Source organism: Lynx rufus, unplaced genomic scaffold (assembly GCF_022079265.1).
Source record: "Lynx rufus isolate CCGP_SWC_20201006 ecotype Redwood Valley unplaced genomic scaffold, mLynRuf1.p SCAF_13, whole genome shotgun sequence".
NCBI lineage: Eukaryota > Metazoa > Chordata > Mammalia > Carnivora > Felidae > Lynx > Lynx rufus.
Window position 1 is genome coordinate 9,618,477 of NW_025814827.1, and position 20,423 is coordinate 9,638,899.

Here is a 20,423-nt window from a genome sequence, read left to right on the forward strand (position 1 = left end):
GAGGCTGGAGGAGTAGGCACGGAAGCCAAATTGCACAGACAAAGCCTTACAAACCTGGCCAAGGAGACTAGCCTCTGCTTGGGCTCACCAGAATATTCCTGAAGAGTCTTAAACCACCAGGGAATAGGTTTCGATGCCATCATTTTGCATCCCCTGGGGTTATAAACACTATGTCATTAGCACCTTTAACACCTAAGTGTGAATTAGGTAATCAGAGGAAGTGTCACCTTGCAAAAGACCAAGATGTGGGACTGATGCATTTTGATGCCAGAGGAGTGATGCCAGGAAGAAAGGGTGCTCAGTGGCCACTCAGTGGGGCCTGGAGAGTATGGGACAGGCCCCAAGGGAACCAAGGTGCCTGAGCAACGGTAGCACAAGCTGACACATCCTCCACATACAATTCATGCCTACAAATATTTACTGTACTCCTCAGTCCTGGGCCCTGGGCACGGTAGAGAACAAAAGAGATGGTCCCTGCCCTCCAGGAGAAGACAGACAGTAGACAGATAACCCCACAGATTTAGAACTATAAGCTGGGATAAGATCTACAAGGGAAAGGAATAGGGTGCTAAAAGAGAGTATATCAGGAGATATAGTTTAAATGGGGCGGGGGGGGGGGGGGGGGGGGGGGACAGTGAGGGCTCTCTTAGGAGATAATAGCTAAGCTGAGACCTGACTCACATCAGCTGAAAACTGTGGAGAAGAGCATTCCAGGCAGAAGGAACAGCATGTGCAAAGGCCCTGAGGAAGGAAATGTAAAAAGGCCAGAGTGGGGCTGAACGCCCAGCTAGAGGTGGAAGCTGGACAGGCAGGTCAGGCCAGACCCACAGCCTCATTAGGGATTCAGATCCTTACCCTCAAGACAACAGCAAGTCCCTGAATGATTTTTAGCAGATGTACAAGATAATAGGATGTACATTTTATAGAGATCACTCTGGTTGCCAGTACAGGCAGAGAGACCAGTTAGGAGGAAATTAGGCCAGAGATCCCCTGATTTGGATGAGGCAGCCACAGTCAAGATGGGGGAACCAACGGATATAGATATTCTGGAGGTAGAACCACCAGGGCTTGGTGATGGACAGGATGGCTGGCCAAAGAGGGAAGACAGTGACAGGGAGGACCTCCCCAAATCTGCCTCAGGCACCTCAGTGGATGGTGGGACTTTCACTGAGGAAGTGGAGGCTGGGCAGATGGCAGGGATGAGCAGGGCAGATCAACACTTAGATCTGGGACATGCCCAAGCAAGGCCTGGAGAGGTGGCCCAGCAGACATGTCGACAGGGGCACGAACAGGCCCTGTATGCAGCTTCACGCAGAGATGGGTCACTGGTGGTTGAGAATCCCATGGGCTCTCCAGCCAGGCCATCAGGGTAAGAGAATTTCTTGGCACCTGAGCCCAGACGACACATTCCTGTTTTTCCCTCTTGTGTCCCATCAGAGAGAAAGGCTTTCCCTTTTCTGGAAGTGTCAAAAATGCAGCACAGGAACCTCCTTCAGCTGCCAGGGTGACTAATATTTATCACTGGTATATACAGTAGCCATTCTTCACGGCCATGAAATTCAGCCACAAGCCTCTCAAGAGCCCTGCCCAAGCTCAGCCATGCCTCAGCATTCCACAAGGCTGAATAATACCCCTTGCTTCCCGAAGGGGTTCTGCTTACCTTACATGCCAGAAGCTTCTCAGTGTCCTGCACTCACAGCTTACAGGTCAGGATCCAGGGTCCCCCCTGTGGCACGGAGGGACACTGTGACCTTGCCCGGCCTGCGCCTCCAGCCTGAGGTCCTACTGCAGGAAAGAGGTGGTACTTCCCTCCCTGTAGACAGCAGGGGAAGGACAGGGATGGCAGGAATTTCCAAAGGACCTCTGCCAACCCTTTGGTTTTCAGAAGAGCAAACTGAGGAGCAAAGAAACCAAGTAGCTTTGCCCAAGGTCCAACAGCAGAGCTGAGACAAAAACTCCAGGCCAGGGCTTACTCTCTGGGGTCCTGAGCAAAGGGCTTGGGTGGGTGAGATGGTACTGTGGGCAGCTTGCCAGAGAGACCCCTGGGGGAGACCGGCAAGCAGATCAGGATAAACGGTCACTGGGACGTCCCGCAAAAATCAAACTCTCAAAGAAGACCGCACGTGGGATGCCATGCCATCTGTCCTCCCCCAGCAACTCTCAAATGAGAAGCAGGCAGCAGGGCTAAAAGAGAAGGAAGAATCAGGCCTCAGGAGACTGACAAAAGGCTCCCAGGCACACGGGGAGGGGGGTCAGGCGCTCCTCAGAGGCGGCTTTCCACAAGATCCCAGCTCTTAACAGAAATGGTTTCACTCATGCAACACGGTTTATGAATTTATCTATGCCCAAAGGTCTCTGTGAAGGGAAGCCCACAGAGGAAGTACTTTCTCATGTGACAATGATCATTGAGGAAACAAGATAACAAGAAAGATAGCACAGGACACAGCGATCTGGTGTCAGCTTTGCCATTTGTGCCAAGCCTCCTGCCAACGTTATCTGCCTATGGCACCTGCCAGAACAGAAGGGGCTGATGGTAAATCAACTGGAAAAAGGGCAATGCCCACAGTTACATTTTTTATCACTTAGTATGTGCAGAACAACACTGAGTCCCTACCGGGAACTGAGGGAAGAGAGGGCCTACACTCCTTTCCAGGCACAGATACTCTTAAATTCTGGAATATGGAAGGGTGACCACAAAATGAAGAAGGACAGGACAGAGAGGCAGCCTCAAAAGGGCAGTCCTTTCTTCCTAGAAGCTCCATCTTCTATAATCAGACACGTTGGTTAGTAGTTCTTAACCCATGACTTCATGTTTATGTGGACACCATGCTGAGAACTGGGAGTCATTCATTCATTCATTCATTCATCGAGCATGCTGCAATACCAAGCACTGTACCACACAGGGTTTATGAAAGTTGAGAAATACCCAGGCCCTGCCCTGCCTCCTCTGCAAAAGCTCTCAGCTGGCAAAAGCAGGGATGGGGTGGGGAGGGTGAAAATCCTGAAATCCGATCTTATCTATTTTCCTGCCTTTGAACACCACCACCACCAACAACAACCAGCAGAGGCAGGAACTTTTGAAAATAGGGGGCTGTTACCCACTGCTCAGCTCCTGCCCCCTTTCCTTCTTCCAGATTTCCTGCCTCCCCTTCTGTACCATCACCTTAACCACCCTTAAATGTCAACACCTCTGGAAAGGGTGACAAAAATTCTGCCACCTTAAATGGTGCAAACAGCCTCTCCCGTTAGTTCAAGCGAGTGTTTATGGAGATCTAGCAATAAGCTAGGCACAAAAACGAGAGGTCCGGCACAATCACTCAAGGGGACATCAAAGCTGCAATAGCCAACCCAGAAGCGTGAGCGGTTGCAGGGGGACTCTCCTGATGGTTTTGGCTGAGTGCCAGCTACACACAAGAGGGGAGCCCATCCCACCGCCCTGTCTTCCCCACGGCTCTATGACCACCGGTGTCAGAGCTGGGAAGGGTAGTCAAGTGGAGGCAACTGAGGCCCAAGGACGGTGAGTGCATATCAGGGGTCCTGGACTCTGGGTCAGTGGCATACACCAGCTCCCCGCTACTCCTGAAGCCCCTTGCTGGACCCAGCATTGATGTCAAGGCCACAGTTCTTGACAACCTACCCATAAGACCATGAATAACTCGTATCTGCATATCTCTTTGTGGTTTTCCAAAACTCTCTCCTGATCATTGTGGTAGCCTTTGATACAGGCTGGATAGATCTTACTATCCTCATTTTGTAGGATAGAAAGTGAGTCCCAAGGTGCGCCTTGTTTGAAGCCACGTGGACCAGGGACAAGGACCTAGGCCTTGGAGGATATTATCCACTACTCTTCTGTAAGAGGGAGGGGGGTTATAAAAAATGAGCCTAAGACACAGCTTCTGTACAGGAAAGTTGGCACTCCCATCTGGGTAGACGAAGGACAGACACTGATCATGGAGAGGGCCAGATTGACACATTCAAAAGTATTCATGAAGCATGTACTATGTGCCAGACCCGGGAGGTGATTCGGTAGACCATTTAGAGAAAAGGGAGGTGGTCACAGTGAGCTGGGATAAATAGTCAAGGAAGACCCAACAGAAGAGGTGGGGCTCATTCTGGGCTTTAAAGAAAGAAAGGTACAGGGGCACCAGGGTGGCTCAGTCAGTTAAGTGTCTGACTTCGGCTCAGGTCGTGATCTCATGGTATGTGGGTTCAAGCCCCACGTCCAGCTCTCTGCTGACAGCTCAGAGCCCGGAGCCTGCTTCAGATTCTGTATCTCCCTCTTTCTCTGTCCCTCCCCTGCTCATGCTCTCTCAAACATAAAAGTTAAAAAAAAAATTTTTTTAAATAAAGAAGGGTACAGAGAAGTCTAGGAATACATCCCAAGAAACATACAGGCGAGCCAAAGCAAGGTGGTGGGGTGTGGATACAGCAGGCTGGGGAGGCGCTGTGATGAGTCTCATCTGGAAGGAATAGAGGCCCACAGAGAAGGCAAACCCAGAGTGGTCGGCTCCGGAGGACTTTAAGTACCAGGCTAAGGGGACCTCATAACCTGCTTGCAGAAATGTGGTTGGTGGGTTCTTTCCAGCCCTATCCAAGACCACTACCTGCTACAGACCAACCAGGACCAAGGAGCTCAGAGTTCCACCTGTTTAACAGAATTCGCCGGAGCCCTGGTTCCATAGCCCACAGCCCACATGCCTGTATCCCACGCACAGGTCAGCCTGGGCTGGCCCTCAGCTAGCACCTTGGGCAAACACAAAATCTCTGCAGGTCAGGAAAACAGCTGAACATTCACAAATCCCTTTGTGCTCAAGACAATGTGGGTGTGAGGCATCCTTTTAAAAGGGCCACATTTCACACATTCTAAGTGGTTTTCACACGTTTCTGTGCAAGTGCATGATTGCTGTGTGTGTGAGCATAATGCATTTCAAAAGGGAAAAAACAGTGGGTAAGTCTGACTCATCCTACTCCTCTGGCTTTCTCCTTTCTCTGAGCGGGTGCTCTCTCTCTCTCTCTCTCTCTCTCTCTCTCTCTCACGGCATTGCCCCAGGACTCCAATCTGAATGGCACAGTGGGCCTGGGGGTCTGCAGGATTCATCGGGTCAATTGCGCTCCCTCTCAACGCGTGGCCTTCCAGGTGACCCGTGAAAAAACACAATTACACTGGGAACTTCTGGAGGACAGGGCCGGGCTTCCCCACACCACCTCAGGGCGGGTGCCTCCCAAGCCCATTTGATGGCACAAATAAATGCCTGTGCACTCGAGCCTGGTGGCCCATGACAGAGGCTCCCTGGAAAGGGGGACAAATGCCACCCTATGACTGCAGACGTAGACCGGTGGGCATCAGTCCTTCAAGGAGTTCTTTTGGCCCCTCCTGCCCTTTGGTTTCTTTAGTCACCTCAGGAAGAGCCTCCGCTAACAAAGCACATTAATGTCCATCACCTCGCTTGGGTGCTCACCCCGACTCCGTGATGTGGGAGAGGCCAGGATATTCTTTCTTTTCATTTTTAAAAAAAATTTTTTTAACGTTTTTATTTATTTTCGAGACAGAGAGAGACAAAGCATGAGCAGGGGAGGGGCAGAGAGAGAGGGAGACACAGAATCCGAAGCAGGCTCCAGGCTCTGAGCTGTCAGCACAGGGCTCGACATGGGGCTCGAACCCACCAACCGTGAGATCATGACCTGAGCCGACGTCAGATGCTTAACCAACTGAGCCACCCAGACGCCCCCCCAGGACATTCTGTAGGCCACTTTGCTAGGGTCACATCACCAACATTAAGATGCAGCTCTTGTCATTGCTTGTCCATGGATCCTACCACGAGGAAAACTAAATTTCCAAGATTCTGAAACCTTATTTGCTTCCTCCTCAGGATTAAATAGACGTTTAATTCAGCTACTGTTCAGCCTCCTAAATGGCAGTGCCATCATCATCGACACTATGTGGCCACCACCCAGGACAATATGCCAGAGCCCGACCTAAGAGGTAAGGCAGGCCGATCCGCTACATAACCAGAAGGGGGGACACCCTTTGCTACATGTGAAACCTTTTCTGACATCCAAGCATTTCAACAGCTCACTGACTTCCATACATAAATATTACTATAAGCTACAGTTTCATTTACCCTGTGCTGGGGCCAAGAGGGTTTGAAAGCAGAGTGCGCACAAATTAGGTACTGGAAAGTTTCTTATTTCCTGTCGTGTCAGATGTTCACAGTCAAAAAGAAGAAGCGGTGTCACATGGTGAGTCTCCCATCGAACACCAAATGCATGTGTTTACACATAATTAGTTCCTTTTGCTAAATGTCAAAATTGAGCAGCACAACTGGAATTGTTCTAGACACACACATGGGGACACAGCCCAGGTCTTTGGCGGTTTCCACAAAACCGCACCCAGGCCTCCTGACAGCTGAACTAATCCAGGTGCTGTCCCCCCACCCCCAGCATAGGACAGGCTCCCCCAGTATCCAAGGAAAGCACTAATCACCAAATGGAACACAACTGAACCTCGGTGGCCCCGAACGTACCCCGTGATGTAAAGGGGCCACAAAAACCCACTTTTCCACTACAGTTTTCCTAATGGAAAGTGAGAAGGCTGGGAATCCAATTCATTCCTAAGCCCGGGACCTTGCTCTGTGTCCTGGGGCAAGCCATTAGGCCTTTCTGGGTCGCTGGTTCCTCATAAAGGTAGAGCCTGAATCAGAAAGCCCCAAGCGGGCTTCGGCTCCCCTGTCCACAAATGACCCCTTCCCTTTCACACTCGTCCAACACAAGCACAGGAGAACCCAAGCTGGTGAGAGGGGACACCAGGAGAGGAACACACTTTTAAACACTTCATGTCGTGATTCAACGCACCTAACAAGGAGACGCCATTTTAAGGCGTCCAATTCAGCGGCATTCAGTTCGTGCACAGTGTCTGCAACCATGACGTTTATCTAGTTCCGGAACATTTTCATCACCCCGAAAAGGAAACCCTGCACCCACGAAACAGTCACTCCCCATTTCCCCTCCTCGACCTCTGGCAGCCATTCATCAGCCTTCTAGCTCTACGGGGTGTGCCGACTCCGGATATTTCACCTAAATGGAACCCTACGGCAGGCAGCCTGCCTTGCGGGCCTGGCTTCTTCCACTCCGGGTCACGTTCTCGAGGTTTCATCACCTGCGTCGTGGCACGTGCTTCCTTTCTCAGCTGAAAAAAATATTTCATTGCATAGAGGAATAGGCCTCTGAACTACCCAAATCCTTCACCGACTTCGGTTCTAATTGGGAGTAATAATTAAATGAGATAATGTACGGGACGTCGTGGGAACACAGGGAGAGCTCAGCGAGCGGTAGCTTCGTCATCCTCGTCTTCACCACCCCAACAAAAACTCCTCTAGCACGCCTCGCCGGTAGCGCGTCACCCCCTCTGGCTGGGGACTCACCGGCCTCGGTGCGCCCCCCCACCCCACCCCTCCCCCCCGAGGCCACCCCCAGGTCCCAACTTCTCGGAGTAGGTGAATCCCAACATTCGGCACACGCGCCGGATCCTTCCCCGGTTCTCCCGCCTGCGGGAACCCCTTCTGAGCACGCGAGGAGGAAGCAGGGACAACCGGAAGCGAGCAACACCAGCGGGCCTCCTCTTTGGAGCAGTCTTGCCACGGGAAGTCGACCAAGCTAGCAAAGTGTCGGGGAGGTAGCATAATTCTTCCTTGCTCCAAACGACCACCCCCGCCCCCGCCACGGGATTCCTTCAAATGGGTTTCCCGTCACGCCCAAGACCTCATTCAGGGGACACACTCATCGCTCGGCAACGGATGTTTGCTTCCCCCTCCACGTGAGGGGCCCGTTCGGCCCCGGAGTCAGAAAGGCCGGGGTCCGCAGCTCACGTCCCAGCCACGAGCCCTGGAACACCAAGAGCCACCTGTGAGGGTCCGTCTGTTCTCGGGGAACACGGAAGGCGTGCCCGCTTTCCCGAAGGCCGGCGCGAGAATCCACGGTGCCGCGGAGATGTGCCGTATCATGACCCAGGACTACCGTGTCCGCATTTGCGAAGCGTTTCGACCCACTGACCCGTCTTTACGGGTAGCGCGAACCTCCCCACGGGTCCCCTCACACACCAAGATGCTCTCCCGACCGGGTGAGCCTCCACGCCCCCCCCCCCCACCCCCCGTCTCCATCCGGGTCTCCCCGCTGAGCCCCACGGTCCCCTCCCACACCGAGATCATCTCCCCTCCCGCTGAGAGCCTCCACGGCCCCGCCCCCTAGTCTCCATCCGGGTCTCCCCGCTGAGCACCATGGGTCCCCGGAGCCCCACTGGGGTGTGTGGGACCCAGATGCCCACTTTCACCTGCCTTCCGGGGACCGCGGAGGCCTCCGCGACCAAAGCAATCGCTCCCCAAGTGCTCTGTGGCCAGCTCTCTCCCAGCTCCCAAAGCTTGTTTTCTTTAATTAGCTCGCTGTGGCAGGAGAAAAAACGCGGCCCCACCCTCGAAATGAGCAGATCTGGGCCTCAAATGTACTCTGTGGTTTGCCTCTGTGCTGCCAAGCTGTTAGCCAGGGAGTAACGAGCTACCGGGGCTCGGGAGGCAAGGGGTGGTAAGAAACCCCCGCTACAGTAAGACAGGCCTTTCTCTTCCCAACATCTGACATCTGTCAGCCACAAGGCTGGGTTGTGCCCCTTCCTGAGTCCCTGAAACCCGCGATTGTGGTCTCAGTCAGGGGACAATTCCAAATTCCGCGGCTTTTCTTTCTCTCTTTCCCTCCCTGTCCCCTTTTCCTTCTTTTAGAACCGGCTCGTGGGGGCAGTTCATGCTACATCCAAGTCTGTTCCTCTCATCTCGCAGATGAAGAACTGAGGCCCAAGCAAAGCAACGGCTTCTCCATTGCTCCTGGCCAGAGCGCGCACGATTTAAATCAACAGAGGATTCCCCATAGAGCTCTTCCTAACACAGCATCTTGAATTTAAGCTTATGAAAGCCCTCTACCTGTGTGCCCTCCACTGGGCCACATGCTGTAGGACAGGCAGTCCATTTTACAGATGAGTATAACAAGGCCTGGTGGAGAAGGGACTGTTGTCACTTGTCTCATGATTAAGGGGGAAAGGAGAGGACCCAGAGCAAACTCCAAACACTCTAATTCTCCCCTCATGCCAGTAACTTCTAAAACACACAGTTGGAAGAGCTGCTTAGAAGTCTGAGGCAACGTTTCCATAAGCATCTGTACTCATAGAATCTTGAAGTTAGACCTCAAATGCTGGGGTCCCCAGAAACTACTACTTTGATCCTAGCACTTCTAGGGATGGTTTCTTCCTCCTTCACCATCATGACCATTGCAACCATTTATTCAACATTATATGCCAGACACAATGTTAACTCCCTCCCTTGCACTCTTCCAATACCCTAGGAGGTGGTTACCATTATGCCCATTTTATAGATGGGGAAACCAAGGCTTGAAGAGCCTGCCCAAGATCCAATAACTACTAAAGAAGTGAAGACAAGATTTGACCCAAGAATCCAGCCTCCAAGAGGCTCACACTCTCACAACTACAATACAACGGAGAATCACCTGGTGAAGAAACAGATCCAGGAAGACATGACCTACCCAAGGAGACCAAGACAGAGCTGGATCCTACCAGAAGCCTCTCTCAGCCCACTTCTTGTTCATGCCTCTAACACCTAGCAGCTCAAAATTTCCCAAGAGTGAATGCACAGTAGGCCCCAAAGTACCACCACCAAGACTGTGCATGTAGCCTCTGAAATTCCTCAACTGTGGTCCCTATCAACAGACCCAGCAAAACCTGAACAGCCTAGAATCTTCAGAGCAAGTGTCAATGCTCACTTGTCTATATGTTGTTTCTTGGCTCTGTGACCCAGAAGATAGTATGAGAAGACCAAAGATCTAGCAAAGGGCCTGCGTGTGCAAGACGAGCTTGAGACCGCCAGCCCCAGGATGCCAGCCAGAGTGGGTTACAGAATATGTGGGGCCCAGGGCAAAATAAAAATGTGGAGCCCCTTGGACAAAAAGCAAGAAAAAGATACCAATAATGGTATCAAAACGGAAAACTTTTTCTTTTCCTTCCAGAGCCTCTCTCTTGGCTTGTTAGGGCATTTTTCAAATTTGCTATTTAATATCCTTCTAAAAAAAGTTAAAGTTTAAATTATTAGCACGAGTTTTACCACTCATGTTTATGCTATGCAATGCAGTTTTAAATACAAACATAAGAAAGAGCATTTTAACTAAGATGTGAAATCACTGAACTTACACAATCTGTATTTCATGGCTTGGACACACAGATACACTGTGACTTTACCAGAACAATGGCGACACTGCATAAAACTAACTCAACTGTTTTTACTTCACTTCTTCATATGTACACATCCTACCAACACTCAACCTTCTGCTTACCGATGAGTAAGGAAGGGCTGAAAGGAATGGCCACTGTGGGCTGGTGGCCTTAGCTTTCTTTTTCTAGGTCATCATTTTCAGTGTGAGTGGTTGGCTGGTATGGGGAAGTAACACAAGTAAGAAGGTGGAAGATAGGATTTCTTGGTCGTTAATGTTTCTTAGGATGGCATGGCCTTCTCTCTGCAACTAAACAAGTTCTGGTTCAAAGGGAAAACATCGGGCCTGTCAGGGCAGAAAGCAACAATGGGGGCGACTGGATGGCTCAGTTGGTTAAGCGTCCAACTCGGTTTTGGCTCAGGTCATCATCTCACAGTTCGTGGGTTCAAGCATCACATCAGGCTCTGTGCTGACAGTGTAGAGCCTGCTTGGGATTCTCTTTCTCTGTGCCCCTCCCCTGCTTGTGCTTGCTCTCAAAAAATAATCTTGAAAAGAAAAAAAGAAAAGAGAAAAGAAACAACGTGCATGCATCTCTCTTCTACTCAAGCTCATGCTCCACCATCTGATTGGACTTCACTTACAAGACCCTAGCTCAGAGAAAAACAAGAATTTAAGATGCTGACAACAGATACTGAACCAAGCACAGGGCCCTCCTGAGCGTGGGACTGTGTGTGACTGCACACTCAGTGTGCCCATGAAGCTGGCCCTGATGCCAGCCACACCTGTGTCAAGGACAGGCTCAAGACGCTCCCACAGCTCTTGGCGGGCTGCTTGGTCTAAAGCCAAATTAGCTCAAGTCCCCACATCCAGAGGCCCTGTGTTGGTTCCGGGCTTCAATATTGAAAGATAAAAGTGGTCTGGGTTAAAATGTTCATCTACCTCAGTACCTGATGGGCTGAGAAACTTCACGGGCAGTTTTTCACCTTTCTGGGGCTGCCACACTGTGTGACAGTTCCTTTGTCAACATGGTATAGCACGTTGGGTGAGCAACCAGCCACGTTTTTATCCGGTCAACACCAAAGGAAGGAAAGAAGAGACCATTTCCCAGCTCTTAGCAAGGTGACAAATGCTGAGCTAAGCTTTGTACGTGCATTAACTCAAGCTCCTAACAACCCTGAGAGACAGGTATCATTATCACCCTTTTACTGCTGGAAAAACTGAGACTCAAAGAAGAGAGGGGACTTGCCTAAGACCTGTCCATCCACTCGGCTCAGGCTGACCTTTCTGGACCTGTCACCACCCCACTGAGGCTCCTTGTGATATTGTGATTTATAATATGTATTTGGTCTTTGTCCACCATTCCTGGCACAGAGCTCCTGAAATCCTTGTAATTTCATAGAGGAGAGCCATAAGGGCATCTTTTGTTATAATTTCTGAAACAGTTCCAGAGCAGTGAAGGTGACAGGAGTATCTTTTGTTACTCATAATGAGCCCCTTTCAACTACAACTGGGTTTCTGTAAGTGAGGGGACTTAAGTTCCTAAGGAGGGACACCTGGGTACCAGGGAAACCAACCATGTGATTAGAAGGTTGGAACTTTCAGCCACAGCTCCCCACCTCCACCCCCACCTCTGGGAACAGGAGAAGGGCTAAAGATGGAGTTCAATCACTGATGGCCAATGACTTAATCGTGCCTTAATAATGACGTCAACACAACATCCCGAACGGATGGGGTTCAGAGAGCACTGACAAAACACGCAGGCTCAGAGCCCACTCCCACATATCTTGCCCTGGGCATCTCTTCCATCTGGCTGTTCCTGACTTGTATCCTTTTATAAACCAGTAAAATGTTTTCCTGAGTTTTCTAAGTCACTCTGGCAAATTAATTGAACCGCTGATCAATAGCCCATAGATTATAACAGGACTCAGACGGGCATCTGAATGGCGGGGTGGGGATGGGGGCACTCTTTTGGGACTGAGCTGTTAACCTGCAGCATCTGATGCTATCCCCCAGGTAGACAGTGTCTGGATAGAATTAAACTGCAGGGAAGACATTCAGCCGGTTTCCAACGAATCTGAGAATTGCTCAGTGTGGGGAAATTGCGTGTGCGTGCACACACGGCAACTAGAAGCATCACGAGTGAAGTATGCTGGGAGTCGAAGAGACATACAGAAGAGTTTTTGAAACACCGTCCCCCAACCCCCCGCCCCCAACGCAGCCCTGTCAGCTACCCAGAGGTTCACGGAAGTGGCTTAAAACTCAAGTGCATTTTTTTTTTTAATTTTTTTTTCAACGTTTATTTATTTTTGGGACAGAGAGAGACAGAGCATGAATGGGGGAGGGGCAGAGAGAGAGGGAGACACAGAATCGGAAACAGGCTCCAGGCTCTGAGCCATCAGCCCAGAGCCTGACGCGGGGCTCGAACTCCCGGACCGCGAGATCGTGACCTGGCTGAAGTCGGACGCTTAACCGACTGCGCCACCCAGGCGCCCCATAACTCAAGGGCATTTAAGTCCAGGAAAGGAAAGAAAAAAAACAACTCTGATTCCAACAAGCTCTGGTATATCAAGTCAGCAGCCGCCTGCCAAGGGTTTAAATAAAGAATTAACGCAAAGGCTTCTTCGAGACACCTGTTCGGCGTATGTGGCCACATCCTTACCTACGTTAGCACAGGCCCCATGTGCCTTCCCTAAGTGCCTGCAAAGCAGATCTCAGGTAATTATGATTCCCAGAACGTCCCTGGCTACATTAGAAATAACGTATACTTATTGAGTTAAAAAGCTCAGGTCCGGCCTCCACCACAGTTATTTACAGTCATTAAGACCTGCCCCAGCAGGCCCAGAGTTCCATGTTATCACGCCCCACCCTGCCCTGCCGCAGCCTTCTCCGCAGGGTAGCAATTTTGAGCAGGGCTTGAACAATAAGATTGTTTTGTGCTGAGTCTACCTTAGAGGGCAGCCAGGTAAATGCCCTCTGTCCTGCCCTGGGAGGGGGGGAGGGGTAGCCGCCGGGTGGGATGATGGCACCTGCTCACCCCCCAAATGCAGGCTGAATGGGAGCAACCTAGGCTCTCCTCCCAGGGGCTTCACTTCCCATCTCGAGGTCACTTCCAGTTTTGCAGTCCACACCGTAGGTGAACATTTGTTGCCTGGAGGGTGGCACATCTTCTGACCTACCCAGGGCTCAGGCTGACTTTGCTGGGCCCTTCATAGCGAGGACCACCCCCACCCCCCCAAGCCAGCCACTCTGTCCTCCTGCCCGCCTGGAGGCCCTCCCACAGAATGAGTAGGAAAGGGTTTGGAAACGTGCTGGCCACGCCCAGCTCTTGGAAGCACACTGGTGTCACGCAAAGAGCCCTGGACCGGAAACCACATGATCTGGGCTCAAATTTCTTGCCTTTTTAAACCTCAGGTAAATCATTTGAGGCCTCTGAGCCTTAGCTTCCTTCGCCATTAAATGAGGAAGGCACCAAAACCCGCCTGTGGGGTCGTGGCTGGTCCCCCTGCTGGTCCAAGAGGCTTCTCTTGGGTGCTACCAGAGGCAGGAAGCTGGACAGGTCTGGCTGCCTTAGCTTCTTCCAGGTAACCAGCCTCCCAACCAGCTCCAACTGGCTTGTCTATTCCACCCACACACAGTACTTGTGGACCCAATGGATCACCGTACATCAGCAGGAGCTCTCACCCTGTTCCTCTTTCCCTTCTTAGCAGTAGCAATTCCATGGATGGCTTTGAGGCAGAGTGGGCCTCTGACCCCTCACGGGTCCACTCACATCCTTCTGCTTAAGCTATCGGAGTTTGGTCATTCTCATGAGACTCCCTACTTGGTAGGGTTATGGGAGGAGTACAAGAGAAAGATATGAGGAAGACCCCGGGTCTCATGCCTGCCTACAGGTCACTACAGGGCGATGGGGTGCCCAGATGCCTGCTCTCACTGACAAACTCAGATTTAGCACTTCCGGCATCAGGACTAGAAGGGGAGGAGACCCTGGAGGCTCTCCATGCGTAGGGCCCACTAAGGTTCAAGGCAGACTTCATGTCCGTTGGCCCACCTGGTCTACACCATGGTCATCCAGAGAGGCAAGGTAGAGGTTTTACAGATAAGAAAGGTTAAGTGATCTGCCCAGGAACACACAGCCAGCACAGAAAGCCAGGGGTCCTGGTCTGTGGTCTTCCCAATCCACCCAGTGGCTAGACAAGAGTGACAAGAAGTGGTAAGCACAGGGTCAGGTTAGAACACATAAAAATGGGGTGGGGGAGGGAAGCTTGACTCCAAACATGCAAGTCTCAGTCTAAGATGCCTACAGACTTAAAGCTTGCTCATCAGCTTCCTAAGGGCTTATCACGGACTTTCAGACCACACACCTCAAGTACTGGTACCAGGGCCAATTTTCTATGGTGCAGAAGCTGGAGGCTATTGCCACACTTCCTCCTGCAAAGCTCCAGAAGACCCAACCTATAGGGAACATCATGCCCGTTATTTCACTTAATTCTCACACCACTACTATGGTTTGATATTTTTAGCTGTTGAACAAAAGAGGAAAGAGCCACAAGGAGGTTAAGGGCAAGGGTGAGGCTTGACCCCAGAAGTACACAGCTCTGGAGTCTTGTGCCTTTTCTGCTACACCACATTGCTCTGGATAAAGAGATCCGACCACCAGCACCCTCAGCATCCTGTCCCCACTTTCAACGAGGTGTGGTACCACCTGTGACAGTGGTTCTCAAGCTAATAATGGGCATCAGCATCCCCCTGAGGGCTTTTAAAGCACAGATTTCTGGGCCACCCACAGAGTTTCTGATTCAGGAGGTCTGGGGTGGGGCCCGAGATTGCATTTCCAGCAAGCTGCCTGGTGATGCGGATACTGGTCGGGGCCCACAGTTTGAGAACTGCTGATCTATCATGATTTTAAACACTCACTCAACAGCCGGGGAATGGGTAGGCTAACAATGGTACATCCACTTGAGTTAACATGCATAATCATGAAGACCATGTGAAAACATGGGAAAAGGCTTCTGACCGTATTAAATTAGAAGAGGCAGCTTGTACCCAGGGCTGGTCTGGATCCTGTCTGCCCTTTGATCCATTTCTCATCCTCTGGTATTCTTTTTTTTTTTTTTTAATTTTTTTTTCAACGTTTATTTATTTTTGGGACAGAGAGAGACAGAGCATGAACGGGGGAGGGGCAGAGAGAGAGGGAGACACAGAATCGGAAACAGGCTCCAGGCTCTGAGCCATCAGCCCAGAGCCTGACGCGGGGCTCGAACTCCCGGACCGCGAGATCGTGACCTGGCTGAAGTCGGACGCTTAACCGACTGCGCCACCCAGGCACCCCATCCTCTGGTATTCTGGTCCATATCCTCCAGGGCTGACCCCTGAAGTTCCAGGCCCCACATCAGGGGCACTGGTTAGGGTCTGGACAACAGCAGGAACTCGGGAGACTGGAGGACGGGAGGAGGGGAGGGGCCAGGACATTTCTCCCCTCTCCCCTCATCTGGGGCAGGCACTTCTAGAGGCGGCTGCATCTGCTCTAGGTAAGCCACCAGTGACCCTGACCCTGGGCTTTGAGAACACTACCTTTTCCCTTTGTCCCTCCAGCCTACAGGTGGCAGTGGCTTCCTGCCACTAGGCTCTGGGTCATCTCCCCTTCCCATGTTTGGCTTCTCGGCTCCTTTCTCGCCTATGTAACCAAGGCCCCATATTAAATTCCCTGTGGTAAATACTGGATGGAATTCTGCTTTCCTGGTTTGACGGACTGATACATTCTGATGACAGCCACCTACAAACACTTCTACAAATGGACAATTCGAGAAAATATGAAAAAATGAAGAATGTGAAAGGGTTTTTTCCCCCCAAAAATATTAGCAGAGTGTTGGTCATTTATTATTAATATATAAAGCTGATACCAAGCATATAATTTAAGAGAAAACCAGGTGAGTCTCAAGGAGGAAAAAGTGGGGAGCTATGCATCCATGACAAACAAATCTAAGGAAACCAATCCCTGTACTTTCATGTATAAAAACACCTTAATTTGGAGAAACCACAGCCACAGCCACGATGAAAGCAGCAGTTCCTCCCTGAAAGTGCTGGTGTTTATCTGGAGGTAAATAATTGACTCGCTGGTTGAAGAGGTCACATACCGTAGCACCACGACACTGATCACCAGCCTCTGTGGCAAGACAGGTCCCTGGGTAACACCTCAAAACACATTCAGTCCTTGTCACCGTGGGGGCAGCTCCCATCCCAGGTCAGGCTCTGGCCTGGAACCCACTGGGAAATCCCTTCAGAGGAGACGGGGGGCCCCTACTGAGACCAACAGGGGAACAGGACTAATAAAGGAGGAGGCTCAAAACAGTAAGGGGATTCTGCTCAGCCACATCCACCTAGAAGCATGGCAGCAATGTGTGTGTGCACCCGGGGTACTTGGGAGGTGATGGGGGATCTTATTTTTACACCACGTTGGGGTTTTTTTGCTCCCAAGAGGGAGAGGAAAATCAAAAGCAATAGACCCCATGAAACCAGATGGCAACAATACAAGAAACCATGCTGGATTCCTGCACCGGAACGAACAGTCTCCCTCACTGAGCCCAAGACTGAACACTGCAGCAGAAACTCAAACGCTCAAGTGGGGAAAGAGGGTCTTGGCCTTGGATGAAGCACAGTTTCTTGGTCTGTTTACAATATTTTAGCCTAACAACACTGCACAAAATGGACCAGAGGCTTACCAGTATAATGAGCTACTTCCAACCCCAAGCCAAAGAGGATTTAAAGCCCCAGAGAACTGGGGTGGGGAATGCAGTTGAGAGGAGCATCGAGGGCTTTAAAGAAACCTAAGTCTACTCCAAAGCCCTGAGCGGAGCATCTCAGAGTCTCAACCATGCTTCCCATCCTGCACACATGGAAAACTGGGATTCAGTGGACAATGGCTCACATCAGACAAGTATAAGAAAGTGCCCCCATCTCTCACCCATGCTCCTCTCCCCCAAGAAGGTGACCTCAGAGGCCTCGCACGTTCTTTCACGGGTGTTAACAGACTTTACCTTAGAAGACAACTAACTTACTCAGGGAGATGGCTACTCGTCAGGGTGTAAACTATTAAGGAAAACTACCCCCCAGATTCATGCAAAACACAAGAGAGCAAACAAACAGAACACCTGGGTCTGGGATCACGAAATCTGGTCCTAGCTGTGGCTTTGTCACTAATGGACTCCGATCCTGGGCCAGTCATCACACCATTCAGGGCCTCAGTTTCCCCATCTGTCAATGAGAACCTGTCAAGTCACTTCTGACCAGGGGAGTAACTGTCATATGACCCATAGTATGGCAGAGATGAAGTTTTTGGGTTTTTTTTTAAAATATTTGTTTATATATATATAGAGAGAGAATATCCCAAACAGGCCCTATGCTGTCAGCACAAAGCCCGATGCGGGGCTCCATCTCACGAACCGGAAGATCATGACCTGAAATCAAGAGTCAGACGCTTAACCGACTGAGCCACCCAGATGCCCCAGGTACACAAGCTTCTGAAGGACATGTAGAGTATCCCCAAGTTGAGGTTCGAAGTGTTGAAGTGACTGTCCTAAAAACCCACAGCTATGAAGTAGAAGAGTTGGGATTTTCAACCCATCGGTCAGACTCCAGAGCCCGTGATCTTCCTGCCACCCCAGGAGAGGCGCCATGATTCAAACTGCCATATTAATGGACATGCCTTGTCAAAGTTCACCTCTTGGAACAGGAATGCCCTGCCCTTGGCAGGGTGAACCCCGATTCCACCTGCGTCCACGCGGCCTGTCACCACTCCTTCAGGGGCCCTTCACTTGACCTGGGTGTGCCTCTTCCTCACACACGGTCTAGGCTCCCACGCAGGGCAGGGCATATGCGGGCAGGCCCTCTCAGAGAGGATAACTCTCAGGAACCAGAACCCTGCACAGCTTCTGAGGCATGAAAAGCAAAACCCAGTGCCTCCAATCTCTAGTTACATACCACCCACTCGACTCTCGCTTCCCCCTCCATGGCATTCAGCCGGTGCCAACCACTTACCACACCAGGGCCGCTTGCTGGCTGGTGCCCCGGGCCAAGTCACTTAGCACCTCCGGGTCTCCATTTGCTCATCTACACCAGCATTGACTTTCTAGGACTGTCACGGAGGTGAAACGAAATCATGTGCGTGAACATGCCTTGCACACTGTAACGTAGTGTACATAGGACAGGTCGTGGTGGTGGTTTCCCCTTCCTAGGGGCAGCAGCTGGAAAAGAATCCATTATCTTGTGCGGGATCTACTGAGAACACATACATGTACCTTTATCGTTGAGGCAACAGAGTGCAAAGAGCTACTCTGCAAAGACTAGAGGAATAGCCTCAGTCCCCGCTCGTCCACTAACCAAGAAATTGTCCCTGGTCACCTACAAAATAGGGATAAGGCTGCCTGCCCTGTCTCCACCCCAGGCTGCTTCCAGAAGGTACAATGGGAAGTTGCCCGGCAAGCTATAGAAGTATGCTGTCATCCCACCATAAGGTTGACAATGAGGAATGTCATAGGCAGAAGAAAACTTGGCTAGTTTTCCTGCTATTCAAAACCACCAAGAAGCTCCGAGGGAAAAGAAAATGGCAAAAGGATTATTTATTGGGGGGGGGGGGGGGGAGGACAACCCAGCAAGCAATGATCCAGAAGAGAGCTGAGAGGAGGGGAGGGGGCAAGGTCAGATTGTTGGGGCAGCTCTCATCCCTCCGGGATCTTCTAGTGGCCTGGCTTCTTCATAACTACAACCCAGGGGGTGCCTGGGTGGCCTGGCCAGCTAAGCGTCTGACTTCCGCTCACGATCTCAAGGTTCACGAGTTGGAGCCCCACATCGGGGTCTGTGCTGGCAGCTCAGAGCCTGGAGCCTGCTTCAGATTCTGGGTCTCCCTCTCTCTTGGCCCCTCCCCCACTTGCACTCTGTCTCTCAAAAATAAAACATTTAAAAAAAAAAAAAAAAACTACGGGCGAAAGCAGCCACCTCCCCCACAGCCAAGAAAAAAAAAAAGCCCACTTTGCACAAGAAAATTGTTGGGTGCACTCACACCCAGCACTGCTCGCTTTAGGTCAAATGCTTTATTTGGGGTCTCCTGGGAACTGTGCAGGTCAGGTGCTGAGGGTCCCCAGGGAAGGGCCCTCCCTTCTCGGTTCCCTGGGCTCTCTTCATCCAGAGCAAGGTGGTGCTGACAAAGGCCTGAGGTCAGCCCTGGCCACGCCACCTGCTCGCAGGTGCAGACTGTCACAGAAGCTGCTTCCCTCCTCACCCCAGAGCCGCTGCTCCCTCCGTTGGGGGGGACAGGGGGGGAGAACTTCTGAAATGGTCTTCCCAGCAGCACCGAACAGAAAGTGGTATGAAAAGGCAGCAAAACACCACCACGTCTCCTCGGCCGCTTCTGCTACCACACAGCCGTGGCCAGCCGTGCTGTTTTTGGGGGGGGGGGGGTTCTCCTCTGCTTCTCCTGCCCCCCTTCCTCTCTTCCCTGTTCTTCCTCAGCCGACAACAACGCTGCGCCCCACCAAATCTCCCGGGAGAGGTGGTTTCCACTCCGCAGCCGCTGAACCTCGTGTGTGTCCAGCCAAGGGTTAGTTCCAGGCTTGGGGCTCTGCAAGCTTCTCATTTCCAGAGCAGAGGCATCCCCATGGGCAAATGGGGGAACAGAGGGAAAAAAAACAACCAACCCCAGCCCAGAAGTACACACAGATGATTCTTCCTGCAATAAAGGTGGTAATGGGGGAATAAATGCATAAATGTATATCCCCACCCCCTCCCAGGCTCAAGGTTTCTATTTTTATTCCAGATGAGCTCGAGTAATCACATCTGAGCTGCCAGTCAGCTGGTAAGAGTGACTCTAAGAACTCTGACCTAAACCATGGCTTCCAAAGGGCCTGGCCCGTTCTGCCTGTTTCAGGCTGCCCTCACGGCCAAACAATTTCAAAGCACAGAGACCATAAACACAAAATTAAAAGGTGAAGTAACGAGGGAGGGAGATGTTTACTGGAAACTTAAATTCTGCTGCCCAGAAAATATAGGTCTTTTTTTAAACACACACACACACACACACACACACACACACACACACATATATAATGCCTCCGCCACCCGCCTTAAGAAATATGTACTTTGCTCTATATATAACTTTCTTATCTGCCCCC

The 20,423-nt window shown here is 51.2% G+C and overlaps 1 protein-coding gene across 2 annotated transcripts in view; it reads right to left on the bottom strand.

The window, feature by feature from the left end:
- SMAD3 (SMAD family member 3) overlaps nt 1–20,423 on the bottom strand; it is a 115,630-nt gene that overhangs the window by 75,621 nt on the left and 19,586 nt on the right. The gene's annotated exons all lie outside the window — the stretch shown is intronic.